Below are 17,261 nucleotides of genomic sequence, written 5' to 3'. Positions count from 1 at the left end.
CAGGCCTGCTAGCCACGCCCATTCCTCAGTCCTTCCCTCGGACTCGTCGGGCAGCCACGCATCCCGCCCCACTGGCCCTAGAGCCTGAAAGGGCTGGGGAGAGCGTTTAGGCGCAAGCGCGGTCTCGTGTCCTCGCCGCCTCGGGCACTTACTGCACAGGTTCGCGTGCAAACTATGGGTGAGTCTGGGTCTCCAAGAGTGGGGTTGTCACTGTGGATCACTTTCACTGTTTTTAATGAAGAAGCTTCAACTTACCGGATCTTTACCGTGTACTGGCAAATGTGCTTAGCGCACATTAATTGCATTCATTCAAATTCGTGTACTGCTCGCTTCGTACATGGCTATACCGGTTAGCAAGGCAGACTAGGTCCCTGCCAAAGACCCCAGAGACACATCACTCCATGGTGGCCAACCTGAGGCTCGAATTGGTCAACTCACTTGTCCAAGATCGTGCAGCTAGGAGGTGGCCCTTTCTGCCGTGTTCCACCTCTGTCTCTTTTAACCTCTCTTCAGTGGAATTGTGACATTTTTCACAACTTGTCCGCCACGTCCCATCTTCCAACTTGTCCTCTTTTATTGCCACATCAGTCTTGGTTAAAAGCCACGTTTCGACTTTCTTGGGCCCTGGAAATTTTTGCCTTGTGACTTGGTTCATGTAGATTTATTTTTATATTTATGTTTAATTTGTATTTTGCAGTTGTATTTGTATGGAGATAAATATATTAGCCATTTTCTTTGACATTAGAGTTCATTTTTTTCTTCTGATTTTAAAAGAATTTAAAACATTTGTGGGTCTCTAAAAGTAGTGTGGACCCCAAGCATCGTGTTTGCTTGGCTAAGGAATAAGAGCCTCAGAACCCCCAAAATGAAGTTCAGGTTCACTTTTGGCACTTAAGACTTCTTTTTTTTTTTTTTTGGTACCGGGGATCGAACTCGGGTCCTTGCACTTGCGCAGCAGGTGGTGAAACCACTGAGCTAAATCCCTGGCCCACTTCAGACTTTTGATAAATTGGTTTTGCCATGATCAAATGAGACTTCATTGGAAAAGTGTATGTCAGTTTGTAGATTTATTTTCAGAACGACCTGAACAAATCCTTTTCCTGCAGCCTGCATACCATAATGGTATGCCTTTTAACATCACTTAACTTTTCTACAAAATAAGGACAGTGACTTCTAAATCACATGAGTCCTTGTGAAAATTGAATGAGACAGTACTGTATATGCAAAATGCTACAAGAACTCAAATGGGAATGATTATTATACCATAATTAATGTAAACTGATTTTGAAATTGCTTTCAGCCCTAGAAGTCTGTAATTCTATTCCTAGATTATCTAACGAGTAGTTTGTTGTCACATTTTAACATTTTAGAAATTAAGAAATTTGCCTATGCCAAAATAAAAGAGAAAGCTGCGAGCCAAGTGTAATGACTTGTACAGGTATCAACATGAGACTGGATAGAAAGTTACTATATATGCGACTGTCAACTGAATTGAAATCTTTATGTATAGATAATGTTACAGGAAATAATACCAAAAATTAAATATGAAACATATCTCCCAACCTGTTAACTGTTTGATATGCGGAGTTCTTGTTCTCTAGAAATCAAAGAATGAGTCCAGGAACAAGGGAGGTTAAGAGTAGGAAATATTCATTGGTAGGAAAGCACCTGAGGGCCAGGAGGGGTCCTGAGTGGGTAGCCGGGAAACCAAGTTACAGAGGAGTTTTCGAAGGTAAAACCCACGTGAGTACAGCGTGGGCCACAGCCATGAACATCCAATAAAGTTACAAGTATAGTCGCTTAGGTAATAGTGGTCCAATTGGGAAACAAGTCTCATAACAAGCATGGATGGAAAGATCAAAGATTCTCCTAGGAAGTGGTGGGACCAGAGGTCTCTGGTCACTCACTGGGGTGGCTGATGTCTATCTAGACTTCATTAGGCCCAGAGTTTGTTCTTTGAGGAAGTATGTAGGTCTGGTCATCTTGTCTTTATCTTGAGGCCGGGTTTCCAACTGATGTGTCTCTGTTGCAGCTATGGTGTATTTCACCTTTATCCTGACCCTCTTGAGGACCTAGCCCTATCTGACTGCCTATAATATTTCTACCTAGCTTGGGCCGGGGATTTAGCTCATTGCCTGCCTTGCAAGCGCAAGGTCCTGAGTTTGATCCCCTTTACCTGAAAAAAAAAAAAAAAAAAATATATATATATATATATATATATATTTCTGCCTAGCTCATCTATGTTTACCAAGCCCTTGTGTGCCAAGGGGTGTCCAAAAATTATGTGTATTTTCTCGTTTAGTTCAAACAACATCTCCATGAAGCCAGTAATATATTCATCTGATTTTATGAATGAAAAAAACTGAGTGTCATACATATATAAATTCATACAGTTAAAAATTGGCAGTAGGGACTTGAACCTGACCACATACGATTTCAGAGCTACCTTTCCTAAGCCCTACCCTATGCTTCCTGATTTGCAGTTGTAGCACCAGATTCAGTTTAAATGTAGATCCCTAATTGTTGCTTAAGACTTCACTTTGGTGCAACTTTGACCAGAAACATTGTTGTGAATTCAGAGCCCCTGTCACATACTAACAAGCCCCAGAATATTCAGATGGGGGGACTAATTGCAGCACAATTAAAGACTGTCTTTTAGGTGTCAAACACGTGCCAGCATTTCCAGCTAATTCTTTTGAAGATTTTTTTTTTCTTTTTAAGAATCAGTGTCTGTGTAAAGAGAGGTATACATGGAAAATTCATTGCAGTGATATAGGGGGAATAGATGTAACTCCCCAAACCTGCTAGACATCTGAAACTCGAGTTCGTGTTCTCTAAAATCAAAGAATGTTTGTGTAACTGGACTCTAAGAGAGGTTTTTCCTATTGTCCCGGAACTGCTGCTGAGGCCAATCCTGAAAACAAAGGTCCAAACAGAGCCTATATTCTTTGTTTGAAGAGCTGCCAGTGGCTGGAACTATTGTGGATAGGTAGGTTAATTAGATATCTTGTGGGCAGTTAGACAGGGCCGACTCTTGAGGAGCCCACATGGAGGACAGTCAAGACACATTCACTGAAGGTCAGCGTTGTAAAAGAAAAGAAACTCCTACACCCACCTGCTTCCCCTAGAGATGAATAGCAGTGATCGATATTCTAAATAGGTATCCATCACCTGGGTGGGAGCTCTTCCAGGAAAGATCCCGGACCCAGCCCTGACCGAAAATCCTTGCTCATTCCTTATATGCTTGTAATGTGACTTGCTTCCCCGATTTGATCCCCATTTAATAGATATTATCTAAGCGACTATACTTGTTGTAATCTTATTGGTTGATCATAGTTTTGTCTCACCTTGTGACTTCCCATTGGGTCAATATTACCTAAGGGACTGTACTTGCAGTCTTACTAGTTTACTATAGTTTTGCCCCACCTTGAACCCACCTCACCTCATGGCTTTGCGCCATAAAGTCCCCCTGGGAAACACGGTCCCCAGATATCCCATTTTCCGGTCCCCTTTTTGTCTCTCTTAGACAGAAGTTATCTTTCTCTCAATAAATTGTTCTTATTCTTAACCTCTGTAGTTCCTAGAATTCATTTTTCCCTTACTTTTTGGTGTCTTTTTTGGTACCAGGGATCAAACTCAGGGCCTTGTGCTTGCCGCAGGCGGCAGCACCACTGAGCTGAATCCCCAGCCCTCATGTTTTCGATTTTAGAGAACATGAACTCAAGTTTCAGATGTTTAGCAGGTTTTGCGAATCATATCTATTCCCCTTGTATTGGAACCAGCTACCTTCCAGCAAAGCAGTGGAAGACCCATTGTTCAAGAATCCAGCTCTAACATCAATTCTTACCTCCACTCTTTAGTCTCCAACCCAGTCCCCATTCCTGCCCCCTCCCCCACAGACACACCATCATCGGTGACCAGCGGAAAGATAGGCTGGACCAATGGGAAGAAAGTTCAGCCTGGAGGGGACTCATCTTTTCTTTCTCTACATGGGGCCTTCTTCTCTAGAGCCAAAGGAGAGGGGCTCCAAGAGACTAACTAGTGAGGACTGAGTGTGGCTGTAGCAAGAGGGGACCGGCAGTGGCCACATATCTGTTTGGGCAGCAGACTCTCTGATCTGCTTTGCTACACAAAGGAAAACAGGTGGAGGGAGTGGGGTGGTGGAGGCTCTAGTTGGAGAGAGGTGGAACTACTCTCTCGTCTTCTCTCCCCCCCGGTCCCAGGCAGGAAGACTGTAAGGAGGTGTTGTTATCAGAGGGCTGGTGTGAATGCCAGGGCTGGAGGTCTGTTGGAAAATACAGTAGATACTTGAAAGACCACCCATTCCAGAGGGAGACACCTCCAGGTACCGACTCTGTCATAGCCACCTGGTCTTGTTTCACTTCTGTATATATTTTTGTAATTTCTTTTATAAAAAGAGATGTTATTTAGCTGGGTGTGGTGGCGCATGCCTGTAATCCCAGCACTCAGGAGGCTGAGGCAGGAGGATTATCATGAGTTTGAGGCCAGCCTGGGCTACAAGGGGAGACCCTGCCTCAAAAAAACCAAGAAAAAATAAAAATAAATAAATAAAAGGTGTTATTTTACATGTACTACTTTCCCAAGCCTAAACATTTAGTCATTTCCAAATCACATATCTGTCTGTTTACTAAAGCCAGATTAATTCATCTTGTCATTGGTTTTATAGGCTTAATTTTGTAATTTTCCTCATATGTTTTTGAATTTTGACTCACAAGCTTATCCTGGACTGCAGATTTTTTCCCCCTTCTCCACCCCTTTTTGTCTAGTGGCTTTAGATTGCCACCAATCCAGAATCACGTATTAAAATATTGGTGTTCCAATTCCTTGGGAGATATTGAAGATATAGCAGAACTAATGTAATCTGTACTCTAAATTTTATTACCATATGCATGTGCTTCCTAACTTTTAAAAACTAATATATTTTGAAGTATGGTTGATTAACTCCCAATGATACATAATTTAATTTTTGGGGGTGGGGGGAGGCCAGGAATTTAGCTCAATGGTTCCTCCGCTTGCCTTGCGAGCGCAAGGACCCAAGTTCGATTCCCAGTACCCCCCCCCAAAAGATACATAATTTGACAAGAAAAAGCAAATAGTCAAAAAAATTCTGGCTTAACCAAAAAGGAAATGGTAATTGGTATATTGCAGAAATTTAGCAGGCTGACAAGTTAAAATCAAGGAGATGAGAATCTGTAGTCTCTGTATATGAAAATGATTAGATTTGATTTATTGTCATGAAAGAAAGTGATACATAAATGTAAATACATAGTATATTCAATTGTAAAAGAAATGTTGTACCCTGCATTCCCATATACTTTTTACTGATGCCAAAAAAAATAATACTCTGAAGTCAGTATTGCAGACAGCTAAGTTAGTTAGAAATTATGTCAACTGGACAAGGCTGGGCCCTCAGCACAGAAAACAATTAAAGCACAGTCACTAAAGGTTAACCCTAAAAAGAGAAACTACTACACGCACATATTTCCCCTAGGGATGAATAGCAGTGATTGATATTCTAAATAGACATCAATCACTTGCTAGCCCATTCCTTCTGGGAAATCCTGCTACTGACTGGCTTCCCCATTTGATCTCCATCTAATCAATATTACCTGGGCCACTATACTTGTAATCTTTTTTTTTTTTTTTTTTTGGTATGGGGATCGAACTCGGGACCTTGCGCTTGCGAGGCAGGCGCCGGAACCACTGAGCTAAATCCCTGGCTATACTTATAATCTTATTGATCATGGTTTTGTCCCACCTCATGCCCACTTTATGATTTTCCATTGGATTTTACAGTTTTGTCTGACTTTGTATCCACCTCACCTCGTGGCTTTGTCCCATAAAACACCTTTGAGAAGTGAGGTGGGCGGGCAACCCGCTTACCAGTCCCCCTTCTGTCTCTCTTAGACAGAAGCTCTTTTTGTCAATAAGTTTTTCTTACTTTTAACCTCTGTTGTTCCTAGAATTTATTCACAGATTTTAGAGAACATGAACTTGAGTTTTAGATATCTAGTAGGTTGAGAGTTATAATATTTCTCTTGTTCGGATTATTTTGCTTATTTGGAGTACTTGTTGCCCTATATCAATAGTTTATGAGGGTATGACAATCTACAGTTTCAAAACAAACAAACAAATCACATAAGATAAAAAGCATACTTTTGTCAAGAAAAAACTTGAAGACTATTTTGTCTAAATTTTCCTCTGACATTGGATCAGAGAGCCATTTCTTTGACTAAATGCCACACAGGGGCGGTTTTGATTCAGAAGCCATGTTACATGAAACAAAATAGGAATCTTTGAATTAGAGTCACATTACCACATAATGTGGCAAAATAACCACACTATGATATTCACATGGAAACAGACGTGCTGAAAAAAATAACTTCTTTCATTGTATTTTCTCTTTAAAGCAGGCACTTATCTACAAATAGAAAGGGCAAGTTGACACTTAAATTATGTCTTTATTATTGTACAGTGATGCCTTGGTTCACGAACCTAATTCTTTTCATGATTCTGGTTGCAAACCAAATTTCTCCATAAGGTCAACACCGAACCTAACCTTTTGATTTGGTTTTCATCCAATTTGATTTTCAGTCAGAATTATGGGAAGAATTAAGTTCATGAACAGAGGTACCATTTACTTTGTTTAACCTGTACACTACACTTAGTTGAAAATGTAAGGTGGCGCCTGCCTTGCAAGTACAAGGTCCCGAGTTCGATCCCTGGTACCAAAAAAAAAAAAAAAAAAAAACCCCAAAAATGTAAGGTGGAACAGGGGCTGGGGATTTAGCTCGGTGGTTCTGCCACCTGCCTCTAAAGCCTAAGGTTCTGAGTTCGATCCCCAGTACCAAAAGAAAAAAAAGTAAGGTGGAAGTATGTGTGATCTGACACAATAGTCACTGGAGGTGACAAAGGCATAAAGATGGTAGATGCTGTCAAAAACTGAGACTTTATACTACTTACCAGCTAAGTTAGCCTGCCTCAGTCATATGAGTATATGCAGAAGATGTGAGACCTTTGGTTCAGAGGTAAAGGATTTTATTCTTCACGGCACAGCAGGCATCAGTAAGCTTGGATTTATTCCCTCTGTTCCAAGTCCCATGGGTGGTGATACAAATAGGGTATCTGGACATGAAAAAAAAATGAGATTCAATTTATGGTCACCAGGACCCATATGTTTAACTTAAGTAAAGACTCAAGAAGTTGCCTCCAAATTTCAAGGAGGGGTGCAGGGTTCTGGTGAGGACCTAAAAGTGCACTGATTCACATGTATGAGGAATTCAGTGATTAAAGAAGTATAAAAGTATCTCCCACGTTACAGAAGAACCCTAAGCTTAGGAAAGTCAAATTCTTTATTATGGGAAATATTTCTATCTCTGCTCTGAAAAGAAAAGTTATTTCTATCCTCCAAGACTGTTTGCTCTGCAAACATCTGTTGAAAGATTCTAAGACAAAGAGGAGCCAGGCCTCTCTTTACAACCAACCAATTTTTTTTTTTTTTTTTGGTACCGGGGATCGAACTCAGGTCCTTGTGCTTGCACAGCAGGCAGCAAGACCACTGAGCTAAATCCCCAGCCCATATATATTTTAACCCAATGGAGTTGGCTCTGGACCGCTGTCCAGCTCCAGTTGTCTTTTTGGGTTTTTTTGTTTTTTGGTATTGGGGATTGAACTCTGGACCTTGTGCTTGTAAGGTAGGCAGCGCAACCACTGAGCCAAATCCTCAGCCCTTAGGCCTCTCCTCACAAGCCATGCAAAAATACTTGTCTCATAACAGGGGGAGGTTTTATCGTCCGTAGCAGACTGTATTTGGTGGAAGGGGACAATAAACGAATGGTATCCGATTAAGAAAGAATGTGGCTTTGAAAGTCAGGTTGACCTTGCTCCATTTCCAGCATAGCTTACTATTAGCTTTTGGCCTTAGTCAAATCACTTAACTTCTCTGAGCCTCAACTATAAAACAGAATAATAATTCTACTCCCACTGAAAAAGTGTATCTGAACATATCTGACGCAATATCTGAAATATTCTAAGCATTCAACAAATACTTGAAACTTTCATCCTTCCTTCATTTACTGAATTCCTCATACCTGTGGATCAGGTGCACATTTAGGCCCCTGCCAGAGCCCTGCATCCCTCTCTCAAGTTGGGAGGCAATTTCATAGGTCTGTACTTATATTAGAACATATAGGTTCAGGTGAGACTCAAAATGATAGTGGTTTTCACAAGATAGAATTTATTTCTGGGTCCTGTGGAAGTCTGGGTGGGTAGTCCAGGGGCAATATGGCAGCTTGAAGGTGGCTTGGTTGCTGCACTGCCACCCAAAAACATGTTTCCATGTCATAGTTAAAAATGCCTAGGGCCGGGGATTTAGCTCAGTGTTTCCACCACCTGCTGTGCAAGTGCAAGGACACAAGTTTGATCTCCGGTACCAAAAAACAACAAAAAATGCCTAATCAAAAAAAAAAAAATAGTAGCAGAGCATTTATCAGTCATAACAGTTGCAGTAGACCAATCCAAATGTGTGCTGGCTGGTACCCTGCCCTGGTACATCTAAAAAGTAAAAATAAATAAATAAATAAAATGCCTAATCCAAGACAAGTGTGGTGGCAGACACCTAAAATCCCCGTACCTTGGGAAGCAGAGGAGGAGGATTTCAAGTTTTTGAGTCCAGCCTGGGCAATTTAGTGAGATCATGTCTCAAAATAAAAAATTTAAAAAGTTCTGGGGATGTAGCTCAGTGTGAAGGTTCCGAGTTCAGTTCCCAGTACCACACAACAAACAACAAACAAAACAAAACTCAGACATCCTGAATCCAGTTGCCACCAGAAGAGGGGAGAAAAGGAATTTGCTAGTGTGTGCTATCACTTTAGGTGTCTCACCAGAAGTTGTACACATTACTTCTGCTCATGTTCTATTAATGAGTCACCTGGCCATGCCCAGCTGCAAAGGATGCTGGGAAAATTATTCTTTGTTCAGGGAGAGTATTACTACTAATGGAGGAAGAAAATAATGGATATTGAAAAGCATTTATCTATTTCCGCCACTCAATACTTTTATGCTTAAGAGAGGACTGGCTGGGCCAGGGATTTAGCTCAGTGGTTCTGCTGCCTGCCTCGAAAGTGCAAGGACCTGAGTTCGATCCCCAGTACCAAAAAAAAAAAAGAGAGAGAGAGGACAGGGATTAGAGTGGCCTGAAGGCTCAGGAAGTTGGAATTAAATCCCAAGGCCACCAAGATGAGCAGTAGATCAGGAAAACCTTTCCCACCAGAGTCATTCCCTCAGGGTACTTATTTGGGGTTCTCTATGGAACTCTGAATAAATAGCATCCCTTTGTCTTGCTTGAGTTCTGAATAATTTGAGGAATATAACAGAAAGAAGCAGACAAAGGCCAGCATAGTCACTTTCTTACAGATACAGCCAGGTTGGAGAAGAGGATTTTAGAGCTAGTGGCTGATGGGTACCTCTAAAAGTGAATTCTGGACCTGAGCTGCAAAGTCTAGGACGGAGCTGCTGAGGGGGCAGAATCCTAGGAGCGGTTTCCTGCCAGTAAAAAAAAGACAGTGCTGAGATGAGCATGACCAAGTATTCTCAAATTTGCAAACAAATCAGCCCTTCATCTTCCCAGAATGCATAAAGTAAGGAGAGGAGTCAGGAAAAAATTGTTCCTCAATGAAACCAGGATGAGGGAAAAGGAGTTCCCTTCTGAACTCCTCTGTTCCCTCTGAACAAAGAGTAGGGCTTAGAAATAGCAGAGCAAGTAAGTGTAATGGAAACTGAGAACATACAAGTACCCAAGATGACAACTCAGAAATTACCCCTACACTAACTGGATTGGAGCCCAGCCTTGCCTCTAGTAGCTGAGACTTTGGATAATAAGCTCCTTAAGGAAGGCCTTTAATTTTTCATTTTCTTGTCTATAAAATGAGGAATTGCAGTACTGAATTCCTCTAGTAGTTATTAAGATAAAATGAGGTTAAGCATGAAAATCTCTTAGCCTTGTGTCTGGTAGGGATTAAAAATCCAGGAAGCAGACATTGCTATTATTATTTCTGGGAGCCAATTAACAGATCCTGAAGCAGTTTCTCCAAGTAAACTGGGGAAGAAGAAAACCTTTAGCTGCTATCATGGAGTCCAATAGACATCAAAAGGATTTCCAAAGAGGAATATAAAGAACAGCAGAGGGAGAAGAGGGGAAGAACAGGAAATAGAGCTCTGCAGGCTTGGCTGGTCCAGAGAGGCTGGCTGGCATTGGTCTGGGTTGGGTCTTCCTTTTCCTATATCCTTGTGCTACTCCAAATGCGCAAGTGGGCCGGGGATTTAGCTCAGTGGTTTTGCCACCTGCTGCACAAGCTCAAGGACCAGAGTTCAATCCCCAGTACCAAAAAAATAAAAATAAATCCAAATGTGCTTGTGTGGTGTGTACACAACCATAGACCACTCAAGATTGATCTAGAGTCTAGCCTCGAAACTCCTTGCTCTCAGAAGAGGATATTCCCTTTATAAATCCATTAGTTAGGACAGGCTAGGTTTTGCTGTATAACAAATGATCCCTCAAATCTCAGTGACTTACAACCTCCGAGGTTTATTTCTTGCTCCTCTTGTATTTATAATGTGTCAATTACCCCCATGGCACCTCATCTTCCCTCTAGGACTCAAGCTCTCTTTCCAGAACTTTGCCACATTCCATGGCAGAGGGGAAAAAAGAGCCAGTGAACAACATATTGAGGTTTCAAGCTCCTCCAAAGTGACACAAACCACTGTTCACATCATGGACCAGAACAAGTCTTCTGGCCTGAAGGTGACAGAATTAGGGGAATTCTCCTGCAGGGAAGTGAGAAGAGGGGTCCATTCCACCACAACAGACTCCCCCCCGCCCCCCACAACACACCCATGAGCCAGGAACAGGCAGCTCTGACAGCTGCCTCTGTATAGTAAGGAGGGTGGTATCTGTCCTGTGACCCTGACAGAGCAGGGGCAAGAATTCAAATGAGACCACAGATATGACTGTGGTCTGTCAAATGTAAAGTCCCACACTCCCTCGAGGGAGTTCCCTTACTGCTCTGTGTGTACATCAGGAGTGGTAACAGTGCTTCTTATGAAATACCTCGCCCTCTCTCTGCACAGAGGAAGACCTGCTGACCTTATTAGTGCATAACTGGGTACTTCTTGAAGCACTGTCCCCAATTCAGTCTTCACAATGACCCTACAAGATAGGGAACGTGGATGCAACCCACATTTCCCTCTAGAGATGAATGGATGACTACTATACATTAAATGGGATACTATTTAGCCTTAAAAATGAAGGAGATTCTGACACATGCCACACCATGGATGAACCTGGAAGACATCATGCCAGTGAAAGAAGCCAGACACAAAAGGACAAACACTGCATGATTCCACTTGCCTGTGGTCTCTAATGTATGCAAATACATAGTCACCAAAAAAAACAAGGTGCTTCCCAGGAGTTGAGGGGCAAGGGAGTGGACAGTCATTGTGTAATAGGTATGGAGTTTCAGTTTGAGATGAGGAAAAAGTTCTGAAGAGGGGTAATAGTGATGGTCACACAACAATGTGTATGTACCTAATGCAGCTAACTTATACACATAAAAAAGGCTAAAATGCTAAGAGTGACATTGTATCTATTTTACCACTACAAGTACAATTGCAGCAACGACAAAATCCCCAAGTCTTGGAATGTCTTCAAGCCTTGAGCGATTTGGCTTGTACAACAGACACCTTAACCACTGTGTAAATAGGTGATGACATTTTAGAAGCCTGACACTGCTCACAAACACTTCTAGGTATAAACATGGTCAGTTAAGCACTGAACCGAGAGGGCTCAAGGTGGAGATTTAACACACCTGTGTGACCTTGAGTAGGTTCTTCCCCCTCCCTGGACAGACACCTTTTTAACTAGGTTCCTGTTATGTCAATTAAGAAAACCAAAATCCAAGATATGAGCAGACTGGCCCAAAATGGGCCAAGCTGGACTAAATGGGTTCCTGATCCATTGCCTTCTCAAGACTTAAATTCCAACTCTACAACTGATTAGCTCTGAGACCTGGGTCACCTTTTTCATCTCCCCAGGCCTCAATCTCTTCCTGTGTAAAATAGATGTGGCATGGTTTATCGGTGTGAAATGTGTGTGAAACCCTCTTTCTCCATAGCCCCAGATCCTCATTTCCCAGCCCCTGCCCCTCTCTCCCCAGCCAGGGGCCAGCTGCCTCCTGAAGGAGACCCACAATGCACCTTCAAGGTTGAGTCTGAGCTGAGCCTCAGTACAGTTGAGTACTTAGCTGAGTTAGACTCCCCAGAGTGCAGCATCTGTGCTACTATGACAAATGACACTTGAATGCAGATAGACCTAATTTTAATGAATTATTGTGTTTAAGTCTTTCTCCCTCATCCCATGGTCTTGGCCAAAATCTCATTCCTCTCCAGAGACGAGAGAAAAAGCTATAGGAAGGGAGGAGAATTTCTTCCTGCCTATATGTTTATTTATAGGTTTATAAATACATAGGCATCTTTAACGCCTGACCTTCTCCACCCTGAGCCAAGGAGGAAAAGTGCCATTTCCTGTGAGTTCGGTGCTTCATAAGTGGCATAAGTAGAACAAGGTGTAAAATAAAAAAACAAAATCGCTTGTTTCATCCAAAACTGAACCCAGGGCAAGTGGGCTTTATGGCGAAGTCAGTAATGCCTTCTAGTGGTATTTGTTGTACGACAATATCGGGGAGTCACTGGTTTCCCAAAATTACTGAGAAAACCACTTACTACTTGCACTGTCCCTGCATCTGTTTGGGAAGCAAAATGGAAAACCTAGCCTGGTGTGGTGGCACACATCTGTAATTCCAGCCTCTCAGCAGGCTGAAGCAAGAGGGTCACAAGTTCAAGACCAGCCTGGGCAATTTAGCGAGACCTTGTCTCAGAATAAAAAAGGGCTGGGGATGTTGCATGTGGGAGGTCTTGAGTTTGATACTCAGTACTGGAAAAAACAAACAGACAAACAACAAAAAACAATATAAACCTGGAAGCCCCAGAGGAGCAGAGCATTTCTGAAGTCTTCCACAAGAGGGCGCAGCAGGCCCGCACAAGGCCAGCTCTGCAGCCACAGCACCCTGTCTTTTACTAGATAGGTCCCAGGTTTGGCAGAGGTATTCCTTAACCTCTTGATTAACTCCTTTTCGCTCTCCAAGAGGAGGTAGAGAAGCTTTTGGAGTGAGATAGACTTGGATTAAAATTCTGGCTCTACCATTTCCTGAGATATCAGGAAACTGGTTACAAGCTGTTAATAATCAATGACTTCTTTCCAAGGTGGCAGAATTGTGAAATTATAGATTCTTGGCACAAGAAGGGACCTAGGAGATCAGGCAGAAGAACCCCTGCATTTCATGGATGTAGACACTGAGGCTCAGGCTAGACTAGAGCCCAGGACTCTCAGTGCCTGGGTCAGGGTTCCCTCAGCTACATCTGGTTGCCTTCTCTTCACAATGGGTGTAACATCAAGTGTATTTGTCAGTGAATGAAGGAAGGAAAAGATAAAAGGCTTTTTAACCAACAAGCTCCTATCTCCTTTTAGAATAAGGACTTTGGGTCCAGGCAAAAATACAGACTGCTGCTTTCCTCATCGGCCTGCAGCAGTCAGTAACTTGGGTAAAGCTCTTCCCCATGGTGTCCTCATCTCAGTGGTGGGAAACATAGTGTGGGGATAAAAATAGCACCTGCCTCATTCAGTATTGCATGTCTGTCAGTCCCAGCTCAGGGCTTGGCATTTCATAGTCACTGCATAAATATTAGTGCCTCTTTTGGTGCATGATGCTGGGGTTTGAATCCAGGGCCTTACAAATGATAGACAAGTGCTCTACCACCAAGCTATACCACCCCCCTCAAAAGTTCTTACAAATCTAAGTCACATAAGCTTTCTGAGCTTCAAAGTTCTCATTTATACAGTGGGGATTTTTCATATGGCTATGGGAGAATTAAATGGGACAACACAGAAACCCTCAGCGTTTCTGTGTTATGATTTAAATCTAAAAAATCCCCTAAAAGTCTTGTGTTCAGGGGTGAGGCCTGGTTAAAAGAAGCTAGGCACACTGGATTAAGAATCCACCCTTCCTCACAGGCACAAGGTCCCGAGTTTGATCCCCGGTACAAAAAAAAGCCCCCAAACCAAAAAACAAGAATCACCCTACTCCCGTGTGATATAACTGGGAAGGGTCCTCCCTTCTTGCTCTCCTTCCTGGCTGCCATGAGGTGAGCTCTGCCAGGCCCTTCCACTATGATGCTTCTGCCTTGGACTGAACCTTCTGAAACCATGAACCAAATTAAATCTCTCTTTTAAGTTGCAGGTGTCAGACACTTTGTCCCAGCAGTGGGAAAGTTGACGAATACAACCTGCTTCATCACAATGATACACAGATACAATAGATAATAAGTATTAATTTCTCTCCTTAAATAAAACAGGGAACTATTTCTAAGAACAAAGAGGAATAAGTGCATTTCTGCCAACTCCAAAGACACATCATGCCCAGGGACACATGGTTTTCCTCGGGTGTCCTATGTCCCATGTTCCTGCAGAGCTCTTGTCAGAGGTCTCACCAGCCAACCCACCACTGAGTCCCCATGAGTCTTATTTTCTCACCCCCATAGCTATGGCATTAGACCTACTTTTCCTCTAGATCTTTGCTATAACCTCTGCATCTCAAAAGGATTGATGCCACCTGGCTAGAGACTCACCCCAAGGGATGCCTGTACAGGGCTCCAGCCCACTGTTGCTAGGCAGGAGTGTAGGTTCCTTGTGATGCTCATTTCCTAGGGCTGCTGTGATGGAGCGCCACAAACTCTGTGGTTTAAGATAACAGGAATGCACCATCCCACAGTCAGGCTAGAAGTGAGAAACCAAGGGATGAGCGGGGCTGGGGGCTGCCTGAGACCGCCCCCCTCTAGCTTCCGGGGTGGCTGTCCATCCTGGCCATTCCTTGGCTTGAGGCTGCATCACTCCCATCTCCGCCTGTGTCATCATGGCACAGCCACCTTCTCCCTGGGCATGTCTCTGCTGCGCTGCTTACCAGGCACCCGGATTAAGGGCCCAGCCTACTCCAGTGTGACAACAGCTTAGTTTACATTTTAAGCTGCTTCTGCAAAAACCCTGTTTCTGGGCCAGGATTTAGCTCAGTGGTTCTGCCACCTGCCTTGCAAGCTCAAAGTCCCGAGTTTGATCCCTGGTACCAAAAGACAAAACAAAACACAAAAAACACACACACAAAAAAATAAAGTCAAATTCACGGGGCCAGAAGTTAGGACTTGAACATACCTTTTGAGAGGGAGCACAATTCACCTCATACCACTTGTTAAAAGTTTTTCAAAAATTTCAAATTTTATGAGCTCTACTAATTTATTAATATTTATAATGTCTGTATAAAAATTACATTAATAAAATTCTATTGAATCACTGTGTTAACTTATTGAAAAGGTAATTATAAATAATATACTTTAAATATTATAATTATAATTATATTTATAATTATAGCTTATTCATTATTGGAAGTTGATTACTTTTGAAAAAGTAACTAGATATGTGAAACAAAACATTTCTGTGCACCTGAAAGGCTCTTTTTTGGTTGGTTTTGTTTTTTGCTTTTTCAGACAGGGTGTCGCGATGTAGTAGGCTGGCCTTGGACTTGCTATGTATCCCAGGCTGGTCTTGAGTTCATGGCAATCCTCCTGCCTCAGCCTCCCAAGTGCTGGGATTACAGGCATGTGCCACTGTGCCTGGCTGAAAGGCTCTTGGGCCATTGCCCAACTCCTTTCTCTGGACTGTCAGAGTGATCCTTTTTTAAACAAATGTGCTTATGTTACTCCTCTGCTTGGAAACCCTCCATGACGGCCAGTAGCCATTAGCAAGAGCTGACAAATACTTCCAACAAACACTTCCAGCTGCATCTCTACTACATCTTCTGTGCTCCGGAAAATTACACTTGAATGTCTGTTTGCTTGTTTGTTCTGCAGCACTGGGCATTGAACCCAGGGAGCTACATACCCAGCCTTGATTCTCTTGCCTCAGCCTCTCAAGTAGCTTGGACTACAAGTGTGGGCCACCACTCCTGTTTTAATGTGGCACAGGACAGAAATTCACTTCAGTTTGAATATTTGCTCCAGAAACAGTTCTCATTCCATCACTCCACTCCCCTGCCCAGCCTGTTCTTATTCACTATCTATCCTTCAAGGCTCAGCTCAAAAGCTACCATGATACGTGTCAGGTCTTCTAATATCCTCCCACCCTCACCTTGGTTTTGCATTTTGCTTCCCTTCCCTGGCTTTCCTGGTATTATAGTAGGTAGAATACTTCACTATGGTGCCTCCTCATCATTGCTTCTCTCACTATGATTGGAGCCCCTGGAAGACCTCAACTTAACCTGGTTGTTGTATTCATTTATGAGGTGTGTTAGTCAGCTTTCCATCACTATAACAAAATGCCTGAGACAATTATTTCAACTCACAGTTTTGAAGGTTCCAGTCCATGATTACTTGGCCCTGTTGCTTTGGGCCTGTGGTGAGAAAGCACCATCACACGGCAGGAGCAAAACCACTCACCTCATGACTGGAAAGCAAAGAGGAGGAAGGAGGGTCCCACAATCCCTTCTTCACGTGGTTTCCTCCCATATGTCTCTGTGTCCTAAACTGCACTTATAAGGTGTCTTACTTTCTCATCACTGAGACACAATACCCAGTACCCACAGCTCTAAGGAAGAAAGGTTTATTTTGGCTCACAGTTTGTAGAGGTTCCAGTTCACAGTCAGCTAGCTCCATGGCAGGGCAGCATGGCAGAGGGGCATCACAGGAAAGAGTTCATAGCATGGCAGGCAGGAAACAGAACAATTAAGGAGGAAGGAAGGAGAGACCCTTCAGGCCACACCCCCAGCGACCCACCTCCTCCAACTACGCTTCACCTCTCACCATCACATTCAGCTATACACTCATCAAATCACACCCCATGATCCAATCACCTCCCCAAACTCCCACTTATGAACGTATGAGGCTTTGGGGGACATCTAGATATAAACCATAAGGTCGCCAATGGGAAAAGCTAGGGGACATTTTCCCATGAGTTGTGACCCTTTCCCACATCTTCTGTGCTCCATAATTATGAAGCCCATTAAATCTGGTTACTGTGCAAAACATACCAATCAAGGGGTGTTCAGATTCTGGATCAGGAAACTTTGTGCCAACACGAGACC

The 17,261-nt window shown here is 42.9% G+C and overlaps 1 long non-coding RNA gene across 1 annotated transcript in view; it reads left to right on the top strand.

Annotated features, from left to right (window-relative positions):
• Positions 1-85: 85 nt before the first annotated feature.
• The window catches only part of LOC106009769 (uncharacterized), a 28,580-nt gene continuing 11,404 nt past the window's right edge, over positions 86-17,261 (top strand). The window contains exon 1 of the long non-coding RNA XR_015439853.1: positions 86-178. This is a non-coding gene — a long non-coding RNA (uncharacterized LOC106009769). The remainder of the gene's footprint in view (positions 179-17,261) is intronic.

This window comes from Heterocephalus glaber, unplaced genomic scaffold (assembly GCF_053883595.1).
Source record: "Heterocephalus glaber isolate CG9 unplaced genomic scaffold, H.glaber_assembly_v1.0 deba00001479, whole genome shotgun sequence".
In the NCBI taxonomy this organism is placed as follows: domain Eukaryota; kingdom Metazoa; phylum Chordata; class Mammalia; order Rodentia; family Bathyergidae; genus Heterocephalus; species Heterocephalus glaber.
Note: the sequence above shows the minus strand (reverse complement) of the source record. Positions and strands in the feature narration are given on the sequence as shown.